The sequence below is a fragment of the Haemorhous mexicanus genome, chromosome 4 (genome assembly GCF_027477595.1).
Source record: "Haemorhous mexicanus isolate bHaeMex1 chromosome 4, bHaeMex1.pri, whole genome shotgun sequence".
Taxonomy (NCBI): Eukaryota; Metazoa; Chordata; class Aves; order Passeriformes; family Fringillidae; genus Haemorhous; species Haemorhous mexicanus.
The window spans coordinates 26614617-26631063 of record NC_082344.1 but is presented as its reverse complement, the minus strand read 5'-3'; positions in this window follow the sequence as shown (position 1 = coordinate 26631063).

Here is a 16447-nt window from a genome sequence, read left to right as displayed (position 1 = left end):
CTCTTGCCCTACATGCTTAGATGGACATGGAGGCAACTGCCCTTGAGAATGTCTTGGAAGATTCCAGTTTCAGGGCTGCCTTTTTTTCCTCATTAGGAAAACAATGTTTAATTTGGCTTCAAAAGTTCCCACTGAAAACTGATCTCATTTTTCAGGTGCTCACTGATTCTGTTGGGGAGATTTATCACATATTGAGATTAATCTTATCAAATTTTTGTGTTTTGTATAAAGCCTTGTATAAAAAAAATGTATGGATATGGCTTCAGCTTTTCTGGCTGCCCTGGTTATAGAAGGGCTGGAAAAACCACACAGCACCTTCAGTTCCAGATCAGGCTGCTGCTTCAAATTCCTTTATCATTGCAGCTCAGCACTGATGACTTCCTTGCACACCACAGAAGGTTTTCTTGGTCTTATTTTGCATTCAGTCATGCCTGTAAATAATTTTTTTGTTGTAATTTTTCTAGACACCTCAGTCATATTAATGGTCATGGCTATCACTTAACAAATTTTGTAGTTCCTCTGGATCTAGTTTCAATCCACAGGAGTAGCTAGAGAGTGGTAAATGCCAGCTGCTAAAAGACAGCTGCTAAATAAGACAAGTTAAAGCCCACAATGAGATCAGAACTCTTGTTTTGAAATTCTTAGTCGGTATGAGAAACTTCTAATGTTTTTTTCCTAATTAGTATTGCATGGATCCAAAGGTTAATTTTATCAGTCTTTGCTATGCATCCAGATTCTATACTTGTAACTGGAATTGCTTGTAATGGCATTTAGTTAGAGAAATCAGCAAACCTTTTACATCGCAATAAAACATCATTATTTATCCAAAGTAATTATTCAAATGTTTACAATATTCAATAGCTCTCCTCATACCAATCCCATGACAATTCAGTGTTGCTTTACAATAGTGCAGGAGCATTATTTTTTGATTCATGTATGAATTTAGCATTTAAATGCAAAGCATTCTTTAGCCTGGGGTCAATTATTTTTACTAATTCTATATTATTAAGCAAAAAAAAAGAGATGTTGATTATTCTCTTTAAAAAATTCTACACTTTTTTTATTCCAGTGGAAACAGGATTTTGTTTTTCATTAGAGAAAAGTTTATTACACATTGATGTAACTTTGTAATGCTCATCTATTTCTTCTTTGAAAAAAAATCTTTTAAGCTAACATCAGGCAAAAACTCAGAGCAGCCTCTGAGCTGTTGAAAAGCATGACTATAAATCTACAATAGCATAATTTGCAGAAACCTTTTTCTTTATCAAGAGAACAAAAGGAAAAATGAATTAGGAAAACATATTCTCTGAAATTGCAAGTGTTATGCATGGAAGACTTCAATGTATTTTCCTTTTTGTTGGTTAGTGATGCTATTTACAACGATAAGGAAAAAAAAGAATCAGAAAGGTTATTTGTGCTTCTTTAATGGTGTACTCATAGCTGATTACATGAAGTGACAGAATAAAGAGAACAATTTCCCTCCCCTAAGGAGCTCTTATTGTTTTTTTAACAAGATTAATGACAGATATGCTATCAGCTAAGTAATTAAAGTTTCTTTCAGAAGGGTGTAGAAATGAAACAAAACCTGTGAGCATTTAAGAAAGATAATTCCCTATTTAATTTGGAAAAAGAAGCTACATCAGTGAGCAGCTTCCAATCAACAGGAGACAAAGTACCTTTAACAGAACTAAGTTGTGGACATTTTCTGCAAGTCTGTTTGTACTGATGTTTTTACTAAATCAGGCTGATTAAGCGGGAGAAAATGTGTGCTCAATTTACATGCAAGGCAATGCATAATTTCTGTGTAATTTCTAATGAATATAGAGGGTGACTGGATAAGTTAAGACAGTAGGAGACACATTTCAGTCATGAAAACTGTATGATATATATTATTTAACAGTGTATGTTATTATATATATTATAGAACATGGTATGTGTTGTATATATGCTATATGTAATTATATATAACACTATATTCTGCAAGAATTTTGTTGATAAAGTACTGTCTGCCTTTTAGATACTCAGCCTAACATGTCTTTATAGTGGAGTTGCTGATTCCTTTCAAAAGGTTATTTTCACTTATGTTAGAGTGAAATAAAACAATAATCTTACTGTAGAAAATTGTGTTTTCATTTGCAGGGAGAGGTTTATTTTTGTGTGTAAAACTTGGGGAGGGAGAATTTAGAAGTTTTAAAAGAAGAATTTAGAAGCTTTTTTTAAAATTGTCTTTGGATAACTATTTAGGAAGTCTGGAATCATTTGTGTCAAAGCTCCAATATATGTAGTACCATTTGATATTTTCATATGAACATAAAATTCATATTTCAGCATTTCTATGCATTATCCATTGTTCTGTCATATAAGACACAGCCTCAATGTTGCATTTCCCATGCAACATTGAAAATTAATGAACAATAAACAAACAACAAATTGATGTTTTGGGTCATTTGTTGTTTTCCATAATTAGCTCCTGACCAGGAAATAATTGAAAAAACTGATAGCTTGCTGGCTCTATTGACATTCCCTGTTATTCACTCATTCTGGAACTGTTTCCACATACAACACTTCAATATCTCTACTACACTTGTTTTGGAATCTATAAATATATATGAATTAAAAAATTGTAGTTTCACCCTATAAGTTTTCTCAACTTTTGACTTTTTTCCCCAACAGATTCTGTGGGTTTATACTGATGTGGCTTGGAAGTTAGACCTTTCTGGTATTACCCCTCTTTCAAAATCCAGTTTAGTTTTGCTCTTGTGAGTCCACAGCCTGTCAGTGGTTTCTGGACTATTCTCTGAATTCTATCATACAGAATAAACTTTCTCACCATCTGAATTTCAGCTCCTCATAAATCTAATGAACAAACAGCTAAAATGCGTTTCTTTCACCTTTTCTTATTTTATTTCTCCGTTACTTATTTGACTTTGTGTCAGTTACGCTGTGCCAAAGAAAATATCATATTTATTTATGTGTCCTATGCTTATCAACATATTTAGCATAGAAGTCTTTGCCTTGAAAATTCTGTACTGCTACATGTAGATAAGATACTGTCTGTGAGTATTCAGCTTTCCCATTCTGTTCTCCATCCTTGCTTAGACTAATGGTGAAAGTATTTACAAGTAAATGTTAGAAATAACATCAAAATCCATTTGCATTGGCAGATCAAATAAGGAGTTCATTAAATGGGCAGCCTTTCTTCCTGTAATCTAGTTGCTGCTGCAGCAAGACTCCATGATCTCTGTGGTCTGAGGAAACAAGATGACACTATTTCAGATGAATTTAAATGTGAGATCAAAGCTAAGGAACAAAGAATACATATCAGTCATTTTTATTTTCTTTGCATAAAAATACCACTGGTCTTATTTAATACATTAGGAGGAATAGCAGGAGTTATGAACATGAGTTTCCATATTGTATTGAAAGGATATTGTGACTTACTGAAGAGAGAGAAATGTTAACATTGTTTAAGATCAGAAAGATGTTTCTCATGTGGCATTAGAAGTCTGACAAGCTTTAATTTAAAAAAAATAAACTTGAAAGAAGCTCTTCAAGATATTTTCCCATGTTTTAAAGCTTATTTTCTTTACATAATCCATATAAGACTGTTTGTCATTTCACTCTACAGAAAAATAAATTGTGTATATGTGTATTAGTTCTAATTGATAAGGAGCATTTAGAATCTAGCAGGAAATTTTCCTTGTTTAACAGGATTAGATGGGCCCTTTGTGATTGAAATCTATTTCCAATAGGAAATGTTTGTCAGTATTGCAAAAGATTTAGTATCACTGTAAAAGTCTTTATTCATATGAAATACAGTAAGTCAATAAAAGAAAGATTTTACCAACTTCAGAAAATCATTACCATAATTATTTTTTGTCATCACAATTGATTTCATGTGACAGTGTTGCAGACAACAGCATTTCCTGGAATTATCTCTGTTTCTGATTCCACTATTTGTGTTAAGGTTGATCCTGTTCTTAGGGAAAAACTCTGCTGAGAAATTTCAAGTGATTTATCTTGATTTCAATAGCTTATTTCAGGGATCCTTTATATTTACTGTCACACCTATATCTGTAGTCTGAATGAGTCTCACTTCAGTGCCTTTTCACCTTCTGTGGGTTTCTTTGGTCCTGCCCCTTTCCACGTTTATATCTTTGTGTGGTATGGTACAGTAACCTCTACTGACCCACCTAAGGAAACCAGCAGGGCTCATGGCATGTGATCATGTCATAATTCAACTCTCTCTTTCTTATATGAAGCCCTTTAGGTTTTGGCTTAATATTTATTTTTCAGTCCCTCGACTCTTCTCCAACCTGTCCCTGAACCTCCTCCAAGCTGCTATCAGCATCTGTGGAATTCCAGAGTCCAGAATGACAGAACCTAGCTAGGGAGGATTCCCACAGCTAATGTATGCAACAGGACTTCTGCACCCCTGCTTGACCTTTGTCTGCTTGGCACATCTAGGGGCTTGCAGTGAAATTCTCAGGTTGTCCAATATGGGCAGCTACAGAGAACATACCTACAGTCTTTAAAACCTTCAAAGGGAGTCCAAGCTCTGTGAATGTAATAGTGAGACTCCGCTGATCTGAGGTGCTGGCAGGTAAAACAGAAATCTGGGAAGGAGTGATTTCTAAGTATAGTAAAAGTGTTAAGAAATTGGAACACTGATCCTGCTTTCATTTTAAAAGTGACGTTGGAAGTTCAATTTTTTTTTTAAGGAATCTTCCTTTAATAAGAAACACTTTTGCTTTGAACAGAATTAAACTGTTATCAAGGACAGAATTATGGAATGAAGATGACAGCGTCCTAAACACCTCAAATTTAAATTCTAGTCTTCACTTTTAAAATGATGAGCAAGAACCTGCTGTTAACTTTTTAAACAGATAAGATCTATTTCTAATTTTGCTGCTGAAAGAACCCTGCTGTAAGTGGATGTATGTTTTATTCCACTAAGGACTCTTTAACCTCAACAGCTGTGAAGGAAATATGAAAATCTGATGCTATCTTGGAATTTTTTCAGGTGTGTGTGTATGTATGAAAATTCTATAGCATACAAACCTGAGACTGAGATTGGTAGTAGTGAGAGGGAAAAGCACTCTGATTTAATAACAGAGAATAACAAATAAGAAAATATTACATTTATTCTGTGTGAGAGTTGTGAGAGTCATGTCATGGTAAGCATCAAATAAACACTGTGTTTCATGTCCAAAGAAAATACCCAACTATTGAGAGTTTCAGAAAAGTTATCTCTTACTGATAGATGTTTATTGTCTTGGAAAGCTCTAAGAATCTGTTTTGCTGCTTTCTGGTGTTTGCTTTGTTTATAAAGGAGGAAATCCACCTGTGCCAAATACTAGGCTGAAGAAAGTCACCTATATAAGAACCCCTGAGAGCATGGGAGTGCTTGATCTACCCAAAAACTTCATAAAGAAGAAGAAAATCAAACCAGCTCAAAACTCTTACTTTTGTAGGGGCTTTGCTTTCCCTTCACCTGCTAATTTTCTGAAAAGATGGAGCACTGAGGAATTTTTAAAAACATGCAGTGTAATAGTTGACCAAAAAGTGATACAAATGTATTTTGGCTACTTAATCTCACAGTAACTCTTTCTGAATAATTTAGGGGCCTTCTCTATGGTGTTTTTTTTTTTTTTTTTTTTTTTTTTTTTTTTTTTTTCCCCAGTGCTGAATACAGCCTAGCACATTTATTTTTTCTACATTAAAGACTGCTCTAACTATTCCTTAGTACTTTGTTAGATATAATAATTGGGATCATGTTCCTGGTGTGTCAGCCTTATCAAAAATTCCTGAGGCTTATTGCTTTCAACAAAGATTTGGTAGGAGATAGATAATGGGCTGGAATTTAGTTTGTCAGCTGTTGGATGCTGAAGTATCCTAATTTTTACATTAATTTGGGATGTACATAATTCTTATGCTTGTATAGTCTTCTAGTTTGAGAATGATAAGACAAAATTTGTTTACCTGATTCTAAAAGCTTAAAATTTATTTTAGTTTGATTTTGTTTGTTCTTTTCAAGTGTTCCTGGAAGTGATTGTCATCCCATTTTTGGAAATTAGATGAACACAAAGCACCGTGAGAGTAATAAGGCATTATTGTTATTTCCTAAATCTGCTGCATTTCACAGACTAAAACCCAAAAAAGAATCCTTATTCTATGAAAGTGAAAAAAAATTAGAAGGAAGAAAATACAGTGACTGTTGCAGAAAGAACATTCAACTCTTTTGTGATGAATAAAAATGTATTTAATAAGAAAAAATAAAGAAAATGCCTAAAAAGGCCTCGGCTTAAGTATGAATGACATAATTTGCCTTGAAAATACAGACATCAAATTAGTGCTAAAATGATAAATTGGTATGTTTAAGGATGAACTATTGAAGATCCTCCCAATTGAAGACATTTATTTCTCTCAGTAATTTTTTTCTCAGAGTATTTCCTGGAATGAATTTAGCCTTTGTGGTTAGTAGAGGGAATATTATGGTTTCATACTTTAATGCAGTAACATTTACTGCCTTTCTGAAGTGCAGTTCTTAAATCACCATGCATGCAAACAATTGTGCTGTAATAAAAGCTCTATCAAGTGCCTTAAATAGTCTCAAATTTCATATTATGAATTATAAATATTTAGCTATGATGAATGATAAATGTTTAACCACCTATAGCTACTATATAAACATAGCAACATTTTTTCATATCGACAAAACAATTCTACCTGTCTGAAGAATTATTGCTTTAATTCTTGTGAGTGGGTTTGGACTAGTTTGCATCAACTATTCTTGCAATAATGTCCCTTCTCTTTACCTGTAGGCTTATCTCTTATGTACTTTTAGACATCTGTATTTAAATAGCTGCAATGGGTCAGCCATGTTCCTTAATGGTAACAGAACAGGTAAATGTTTTCAGCCAGAAATATGCAAGAAACATCCTTGTTAAACACACTGTGAAACAGCATTGCCTGAAAGGTGAAAGTAGCTCAGCTGACCTTTGATTTAGATGAAGACGTGGAATGAAAAGACCACAGAAGAAAATATTTGTGTTGGTCCTAAATGGATATGAAGTCATTGTTTGCATTTGTAGAATCTTGATTTGAAAATAGTCAATTGTTGCATAAGTAAACCCCTTTTTATGGAGAATAAGTACTAAATAACAAGTAGATTTTGAAATATTGATTGCTTTTGACCAAAACAATGGCAAGCAATGTCAATGAAATTGATATGCTATGGCAAGTAGGAAAGGGGGATTGCTGCATCCATGTTGTAATTTAGGAATGGTACTCCTCAGTTTAGTGCTTCCACTGAGACTCTCCAAATCATGCTGCCTCCTGCTTACTCCTTCCCCTCCTCCTGTGGCAGGCTGGAAAGAACTGGAGGCACAGAAGGTGAAAATCCTGGGCTGAGATTAGAACAGCTGACTGGAAACAAGGAGAGCAAATGATTCCCACGTGGTTGCTCAGCACCATCATTACCCCACTGCTCCCTTCCTGTGTCTGAAGGGGGTGAGCAGGGAACCTGGAGAGGGACCCTTCATCAGGAACTGCAGTGACAGCACAAGGAGTAGTGGGTACAAATTGAAAGTGGGGAAATTTAGGTTAGATGTTAGGAAGAAATTATTGTGAGGGTGGTGAGGCACTGGAACAAGTTGCCCAGGGAGGCTGTGGATACCCCAGCCCTGGAAATGTTCAAGGCCAAGATGGATGTTGCCCTAACAACCTGGTCCTAGTGGAAGGTGTCCCTGCCCATGGCAGAGGGGGTTGGGGCTAGGTGACCTTAAAGGTCCATTCCAATCTCTAAACATTCTGTGATTCTGATTTTTCAGGAGAACTGGCAGGATTACTATAATATAAAAAGGAAGCTCTGTGAGAATAATGTTTGGCCTGAAGGACTGAATGTTTACATACTGTGAACAGATAAAATAAACAGGTTTTTCTGAAATGTTTGAGCAGTATTATATGAAATAAATTTGCTCTTACACATGCCCAACTCCAGCTCTGATTGACTGCTTTTCAGGAAAGGAAATAGCCAGGGTTCTGTCTCCATCTTCAACTATGCCTGCGAATTCAAGGCACGTGGTGAAAATCATGCAGCTCTTGCTATCAGTACATTTGTCAGTGCTGGGTGTGATGTAGTGACTGCAGGTGATCTTGCATTCTATGTAAAGTGATTCTATAATTTAAAAAGAATCTATTCTGCAATACCAGTTCTATGTGACAATCACATAGGAAATCTATAATATTTTTCATTCATTTTTGAACTGGTTATCTTATGCTGCAGGTAACTCAAGGAAACATATTCAAGGACTTTTTGTAATTTCAGAGGCACGCAGGTTTTCTGAGGTACAGTTTGTATACATAAAATATAATTCTTACTTTGCTGAACACACTGTGAATCATCCTTTTTTCCCCCTAGCTGTTTAATTTTATGAAGATTGCTAATATTTTGGGACCACTTAAAAAGGTGTGGTGTTTAATTTTCTTTCTATTAAGAAGTATGTTTTTATAGATAGTAAAGGTCCCCAGTGTGTCAATTATCCACTCATTATACACCAAAGTGAAACTTAAACTGTTAATTTTCTTCCACATAAACCAGAGTTGTCTTTCACAATTTTTAATTTTCTTCCACTTTTATATAGCAGTCCCATTAAATTAATAGAAGTGTGACTAGATATTTTGCCCTAAGGTAAAGACATAGCTCTAGTTATTTTTTTTTTTTTTCACTTTGAAAAATATTACAGAGCTTGAAAATAAAACAGCCCTCACAGAAACAAACAAGAAAGAAGACCTGAAGAGTACTGTTGACTTTGACAATATTATTTCTAATCTGGGGTAAATTTGAGAAAATCCATTTAATGTTTTCTCAAATTGTCTGAGAGTTTTCAAATGCTGCAACTGACAAAAGCAGAATGTGTCAGGAAGTTACTCAGATTATTTTGATCAAGAAGTTTATATAGCAGAAGACTCTGCAAACTTAATCAACCTGGTCTAATAATAGATTGGAAAATGTTTTCATGTTTTCAAGAAGTTTTAAAATGATAGGTGGTGGTGATTGTCCCTTTGCCATACCAACTGTTTTTTCACTTATTTCACAAAAATAACTTGTATGCCTTTTTTTCACTGGGTCTAGTATTCTCATTCCCATGTGCAAAATGAACATTCAGATGAGAGACCTACACTCAGAGGATGCTGTATCAAGTCTTCACCTCTACTGAGAATAGCACAGACAAAGCTTAGTTTAGATCTGGTCATGTTGCTTAGGAATAACTGCCTAGAGAGAAGCAAAGCTTGCTGAAGGGAAGTTTCTGTTTCCCCTAATCTCCAAGCACAAATTGTACAAATAGTTGTAGTCCTTTTCCACTTGTTATGGTGTTCAGACTCTTCCAGTGGTGTCTCATCTGTATGAAAGTAGAGATGGCTGCAGCAGTGCTTCCAGGAATCCTCTTCAGTCTCAACTGTCTTGTTTCACTTCTTCCTTTCTCCCTCGTCTTTCTTTTTAGTCCTTTTTTTCCCACCTGCCCAGAGGATTCAAGTCTTGAATAAGAAATGGAATATGCTGTATTTTAAATTGTTGACTCTTCTGTGGTTCTGACATTCAAATTTAGGAGAAAGGACCTGTGTCCAGCAGTCATTCTCAGGTCTGAGAGAAGCATCAAATTTAAATGCAGAATACAATGTGTGGGCCATTGCTTTGGATGTAATTGACTGTGCATCAGATCATCCCAAAGGAAAGATAGCTGTGTCTTGTCATGAAGATAATTTTGGCAGGAAGAAGAGACAGAAAAAAGGGGTATGAGTGTTTATTAGAGAAAAAGAAGACAGATTATAAGTTAATGGAGGAGGGTGAAAGTTATGTCCTAACAGAAGCTCCTCTATGAATCTTTGGTTTTTGGTATGCAATAAAGCTGTGAATTTTTCTTTCTAGCTTCCTTTTTGGAAGGTAATTGATATACAAAGATCTCCCCCGTGAATTATTGGATTTTTTTAAGTTTTATGGATTATTTGAATTTGTTTTGTGGAATTTTTGTCTCCTTAGCTATAGGTTAGCACAACATTTAGTCAACTACTTTTCAGGAAATGAAAGAGTCAAATGTCAGTTTTCCAAGCATTTATCATGAGATTTTGGAAGCATAATAGCAGATCTACCTTTCTAACTCAATCAAAATTAATTTTATTTGGTGCTTTCCAGACCTTGGGGTATTTGCATTTAATGATGAGTTTAGTTAATCTGGGTAGCATTTGAATGCTAGGAGGCATCATTCTGATATGATTTTTCTGTCAGTGTAGACCAAAATGATTAATGATTTATTGTATAAATGTCTTGATAGGGTAGTATGCTACAACTGGTCTTACATGGTTTCTGTTTTGTAGTAAATAAAATCAATTATTGCAATTGACAGTTTAGAAAAAACAATTCTTGGTGCAATAAAATTTTTGAATAAAGGGCTATTTAAGTGGGTCTCATATGTATTCTTTCTGAAGAAAATATGGTGATGTAAGAGCATCTAGCTGTGTGTTCCAGTTTGAGACTGACTTTGGATGGTGACTAGCTCAATGGAATAAGTTGTGGCTTTGGATTTTCTGTATGTGACAATTTTGAAGCTGATATCCTAGATGTGCATCACAGTATCTATGAAAATTATAATGGTATAGGTATATTTCAGCCTGAAAGAAGTAGAATTCTTAGCTGATGGGGCAAATCAGTGATATAATACAGGCTTATGGTGTAAATGTTGGAAATGTGTCCCACAACCTTAGCAAAGGTTTGGTGATCCAGCTGTTTTAAATATCCTTGCCATGTTAGTATATTTTGGGATTGTGTCAGTATATCACGTGTTGAGTAGTAGGAGTTAATTCTTAAAGGATTATAATGGGTTAAGTAGAAACCTGTGTGTCTGGACTTATCTGTGAACATTTTGTCTTGCTCCTGGTAGGTCACAATGCCATCATTGTCTGGGAATCTGGTGCACATGCTGGTGGTGGTATTCATGCTGCCTGGAGGGGTGAAAAGAAAGGTTTTAATGCATAACTTTTCAGGACAAATTGGGTGTACCTTGGAGTAAATTTACTCTTTGGTTTATGAGAGAATGTCTGTAAGGATGGTTTTGATGATCTAATAATTTCATAAAGAGGTTCCCATAGTGACATGTTAGTGGGTGTGTTAGACTAGATAACATATTTATATCCCTGTGTTGGGAAGAAAAGAAGGGTTCCTTTTTTTTTTTTTCCTTTTTCAAATTTTTTCCCCTGGAATTTCTGGAGAAATAATTTAACTCTGATTGTGAAGTTAAATAATTATGTAGGTCTTTCATCTTTGAAGCAAGTTCATAGTAGGAACCGTCAGAGGCACATCAGCCTTGTTAATGCAGTCTGAGTGGTTCAGTTACTATGCCTTTCACTTTATCTGCAGGTTTAACATCTGTGCTTTGGGCATTAAAACCTGCATAGATTTCTTTTGGGTAAGAGACAAATAGAAGATGAGTGACTGTTTATTTTGTTGAACACTTTACTGTTTATTTCCTAATGTAAAGGACTCAGTTATGATTACTTTTTCTATTGTATGTCCACTATTTTTTTTTTTTTTGGTAGGGGATTGTCATGATGGGCAGTTCTGTTTAATTGGTGATGGAATGATTTAAAAAAAAAAAAAAATCTAGTTAATGAAAAAATCTAAGTCATCAGTGTGTTTAGATGCTTCTTAGAGCCCCATTTGCAGAGACAGATTTCTTGTATAGTGGTAATTCAGTTAGGGTGATAATAGAAGACTTAAATGGTGCCTCTATCCATTTGTTGAACAGTGATAGTTTTGTTAGTGATGTTTCTCCTCACTCAGCCATCTTGGTGTTGAGATTGCCATTGCTATTGGTTTCTTGGTCTGAATGGTTGATACTGCATAATTCTGATGTTGGCTAAATTGACGTGCTTTCACAAGTCTTGGGATTGCTTGCTTTCTACCAATTTGTTAGATTTAAAATTTCTTCTGCTTGAAATCTTCTAGAATTACTTATGTTAAGAGGTGTTTCTGAGTATTTTCTAATTTTTATTGATATTTGCATATTGATATTCATTGTTTTAAAGTGCCAGTTTCTATTAGATGCTAAGATATAAAGCAGTAGTCCCAACGTATATCAATGAGAATTTTAAGTAAGAGTCGTCTTTCCTTTCAAGAAGTACTGAAATAATCAGAAAGGCTTTGTTTTTACCCTCCTCCTCACCTTATATTCAAAGCTTAAAATTAGTGTTGAAAATGTAATTGGTATTGAGCAGCCTGTAGGTTCTAAGGAACTGGCAGGTATGACATTAGTTTGAGGCATAAAGAGACCATAGTCTTTGAAAAATGCATCCTTTTAGTAATGTTATGAATGCAATTGTTGGCAGATTTCGACAGCAGCAAGTTAAATAGCTATGGCCTTTCTAATAGTGTCACTGTAGCCAAAAGGTTTTAAGGGAATATGAGACAATTTGATCAATGAAAAGGTCATAGAAGAGGTGCATTGGGTGGAAAATTTTAGACTTTTTTTTTTTTTTTTGGTATGGCTTGGATGAAAATTAACACATAATTTTAGAGATTGACTTGAGTGGTAAGAGTGCTTTAAAGTTAAATATGCTGTAATTGCTTCTTACTGGTGTAATTTTGATTTATTATACCCATTAAGGAAATATTCTTGTTCGTCTGTTCTTTATATGCTTTTTGTGCCACTGGTACGGGAACCAGAGGTTGAGACAGTTCAAAATTTGAGTGAAAGCACTATTGGCAAATGCCCCATTTTGAATGTGTTGCTATGAATTTTAAGACTTAAAAGTGAAACCATGTTTCTTAGAGCACTTTAAATACAGTACCTAGTGAGTTGCCTGTCCTTTGCTAGAACTAATCTTTACCTTGGGATAAGGTCATGTCTGGAATTATTAATTCAGGAAGATCTAGAAGAATCTCAGTGACAATGTGTGCTAAATATTAAATTTTGCTTAGGATATGGAAGATTGAAATAGAGAAAAATATATGCTTAGATAACATGATGAAATTGAGCTGTCTTTTTGCACCTCGCTTTAAAAAATCCAGCTTTTTATAGTTTCACAAAAAATAACATTGACATTCAGATCTTCTAATTTCAGTGTGAGTAGTAATTTTCAATAATTTCACTTTTTTAGGTATCATTCCCCATATTTGAGTGCCCTGTTGCAAGTGAATATCTGTATATAAGCTGAGGAGTGCCAAGTTGCTGTGGTGGGCATCTTTGGAAGGTGAATGAATCAGGCCAGTTTCAAATTTCAGAGCACCCCTTCTCTTGGCTGGTGCTCATTGGCCATACAAGTTGTGCTAGTGGTTAGCTCTTGCTCATTATCAATCATTTTCACTAAGAAACATTCCAGCAGATGGTCCTTAATGAGCATCCCACACGAGCTGAGCGGGTCCAGCCCCACCAGCGGGTGCTGGGTCCTTAGTGCTGGTGGATGGGGTTTGCACTGGCTTCAGCTGATGGGGCTGAAAGTAGCAGAGGGGAGAGTTCTCTGCTTCTGCTGAATGAGGTTCACAAGGTACTCAACAGAACTTCACAGAAACAGGATTTATTTGAAATGGGGCATTCAGAAAATGAATGGCTGGTTGGCTGAAAACATGGAATAATGAAAAAGGTGTTTTGTCTTTCCAAAAATATCACAATGTGGTGTCAAACTTTCCACTTTTCACTTAGGTATAGCCATGCAAGCTCAAATTCTGGGAAGAAAAATAACTATCCACTCAGAGGAGTAAGAAGAGATGGTATTTAGGGTTTTGACATCTGGTCTTGCCTTCAGCTATTCAAGGCTCTAAATGTAAAGATTGGCATGAAACTATTTCCTGCTTTTATTTGTTGTATTCACTGGATGCTTAACTTGAGTTATCCAACACTTTTCTTTCAGAGAAACAGATTTTAGATTATTGGCATCTTCTTTATAGCAGGAAGGGGTTTGGTTTTTTGTTGTTTCATTCACTTTCTTATTGTTCTTGTTGTTTTTTAACCTAAAAATCAGGCACCAGATTAAAGTGGGGATTTTTCAGCCACGAAATCAAGTTTTCTAAAAGGAGGACTTATTTTCTGAAAATTTAAAATCTTAGAATAAAAATTCACAATCTTGATATTTTCCCATCTTCTGGTGTTCATCATTTAAAAGAATAAGGAAATTATTTAAAATTTTCAGTAGTCAAATGTGCATAAAATTACTTTGTAGCATGAGAATACACTTATTTATATGATAGCAGTACATTTGCAATTATCAATTTGTTTCTACACAAGTATATAAATGCATTTTATACAACAAATTGGCACAGGAAGTAATGTGGTATCAGTTCTCATCTAAGGTCAGAACACACCAATTCCCTCCTAGGCTTGAACAAATATTACATGAATGAGGGCTCTTGTAAAATGTTATGCTTTCAAATAGATTTCATTAAGGGTTTCTAGTGGAAAATTTATTTTTTTTCCTTTATGCCTATGTCTTTCCTCAAACTAATAATGGATAGCTTATTTGCATATAAATAGATTTCACTATTTGCTGAGGCAGAGACCTAATACATTTCCCTTTTTTTTCATGACCATTGCTAAATAAGGTAGGATATTGCAGTGATCAGCAGCCATGAATTGTAATAATTTTCTTGGTGAAAACTCCTTACAGTGCTTCACTTTTGTGGAGACCTCAGAGTTTAGATACCACTTACACTGCCAAAGCCATCATACATCTGTTGCTTCTGTAAAGGTGATTTTCATGCTATCTCAGAAATATTTACTGATAAATGCCAGAACTGGATACGTGTTCTTAGTTAACACCTTTTCTTGCCATTTCTAATCTAGTAGTATGTGGGTGTTTTTATCAGGGAAACATCACACTATAAATGAATATATTGTAGTTGGTTCTTTTTTCTGGATTGTAGTGATGTCATAGTTTTAAGCAGTTTTGTTTAAATTAGAGAGTTGTGTTAAACAGAAACCTTTCATGGTACCATTCTGATATGCATCAAAATAAATACACTTTAGTTATACTCCATTATGGATATATGAAATCACAGATAACTCTAAGACTGGCTTTTATTTACTGAAAATAATGGTCAAATAAGTCTTGATTAAATCAGTTCAAAAATTCTAAAAATCCCTTCCAAAATATACAAGGCTTGTCCCAGATTCAGATGTATCTTCCAGAAAATAAAAGAAACTATTTTGTACCATGGTATAACCCCAGACCTACATGTAAGATTAAACCTCAGGTTTATTATTCTATGCCACTACTTGTTCAGTAGCTGCTACTTCAAAATGCTGCCTTTAAATGAAGTTCTGGCTGTACAGTTCTTTAAAAGACTCTAAGAGAAAGATAAACTGAGTGACTCAACAAAACTACTCAATGCTTCTTGGAAAAATAACTTCCTGAGCATGCAAATGTTTTAATTTTCAGTGTCATCTACCTCTTACCAAAACAAGCAATGAGTTCTGCATGTGTGTGTACATTCATAATGTAACCATGAAGGTGCTTTTAGTGGTTTTAACCTGTGTGCCTGGAAGTTATTTTGCCAGCAGAGGTCACTCAGGGTAAAGTGAACAATTGCTTCATCTTTTAAGGAAGACAGAAACTTCATTAGGAACCGTGAGATGCATACTGAAAGGCACAGGTCTTCAAAAGCACCCAGGCAACCTCCACTTGCTGTTCCTTTCCTTCAAATCTTTGTTGCTTCATATACTGAGAATTAAAGATCAAGCATATCAAAAACTTGTAGTCTTGTAGTGATGGATCTGGGAACAGAGTCAGAGAAATGTTGGACTGTGTGAGGATAGTGATTTTTTTACTAAGCTTTATAAACCAACACAATAAATATGTAAACTTTACTTCATGTATTACCTTACTACAAAGAGGTAACTTTTTGTGGGTTATCCTAGTTTTTTGAACAAAGTCTGATCAATCACTATTAATCAACAGTTTTGTTAAAGGCCAGTAAGTAGCAATGGTTACGTAGAATTTATCATATCCCATGCTTTATTTCCCCCTCTGCCTGATGACTCTGTCGATGCTGCTCTCATACCAGATTTTCTTATTGTAAATATTTAATGATAGCTAACACTTTTAGTTAAAATGTGTTTTAAAATAGATTTTATTCCTGTTACTTGTTTTGGGGCAGTTTTTTAAGAAGGAGGGTCTATTCCCCATGCAATATGAATACAGTGAGTTGAGCAGTGAGGCTGAGAATGAAAGGTAGCCTGCTGTGACAAAAGGGTGCATGGCAGGACCTGTTTTTATCTGATAATGATGAGCAAGCAGAAAATGCCTATCATGCTGTCAGAGCTCAGGGACTCAGATATTTTCAAAATGAATGAAAGTAGTTGAAAGGTGATAAAAGTAGAAACTGATGTTGGTGTTGCATTCACTTTTCTAAATAGAATTTATTTTAAAGACATCATCAAAATAAAAATGAAGAATC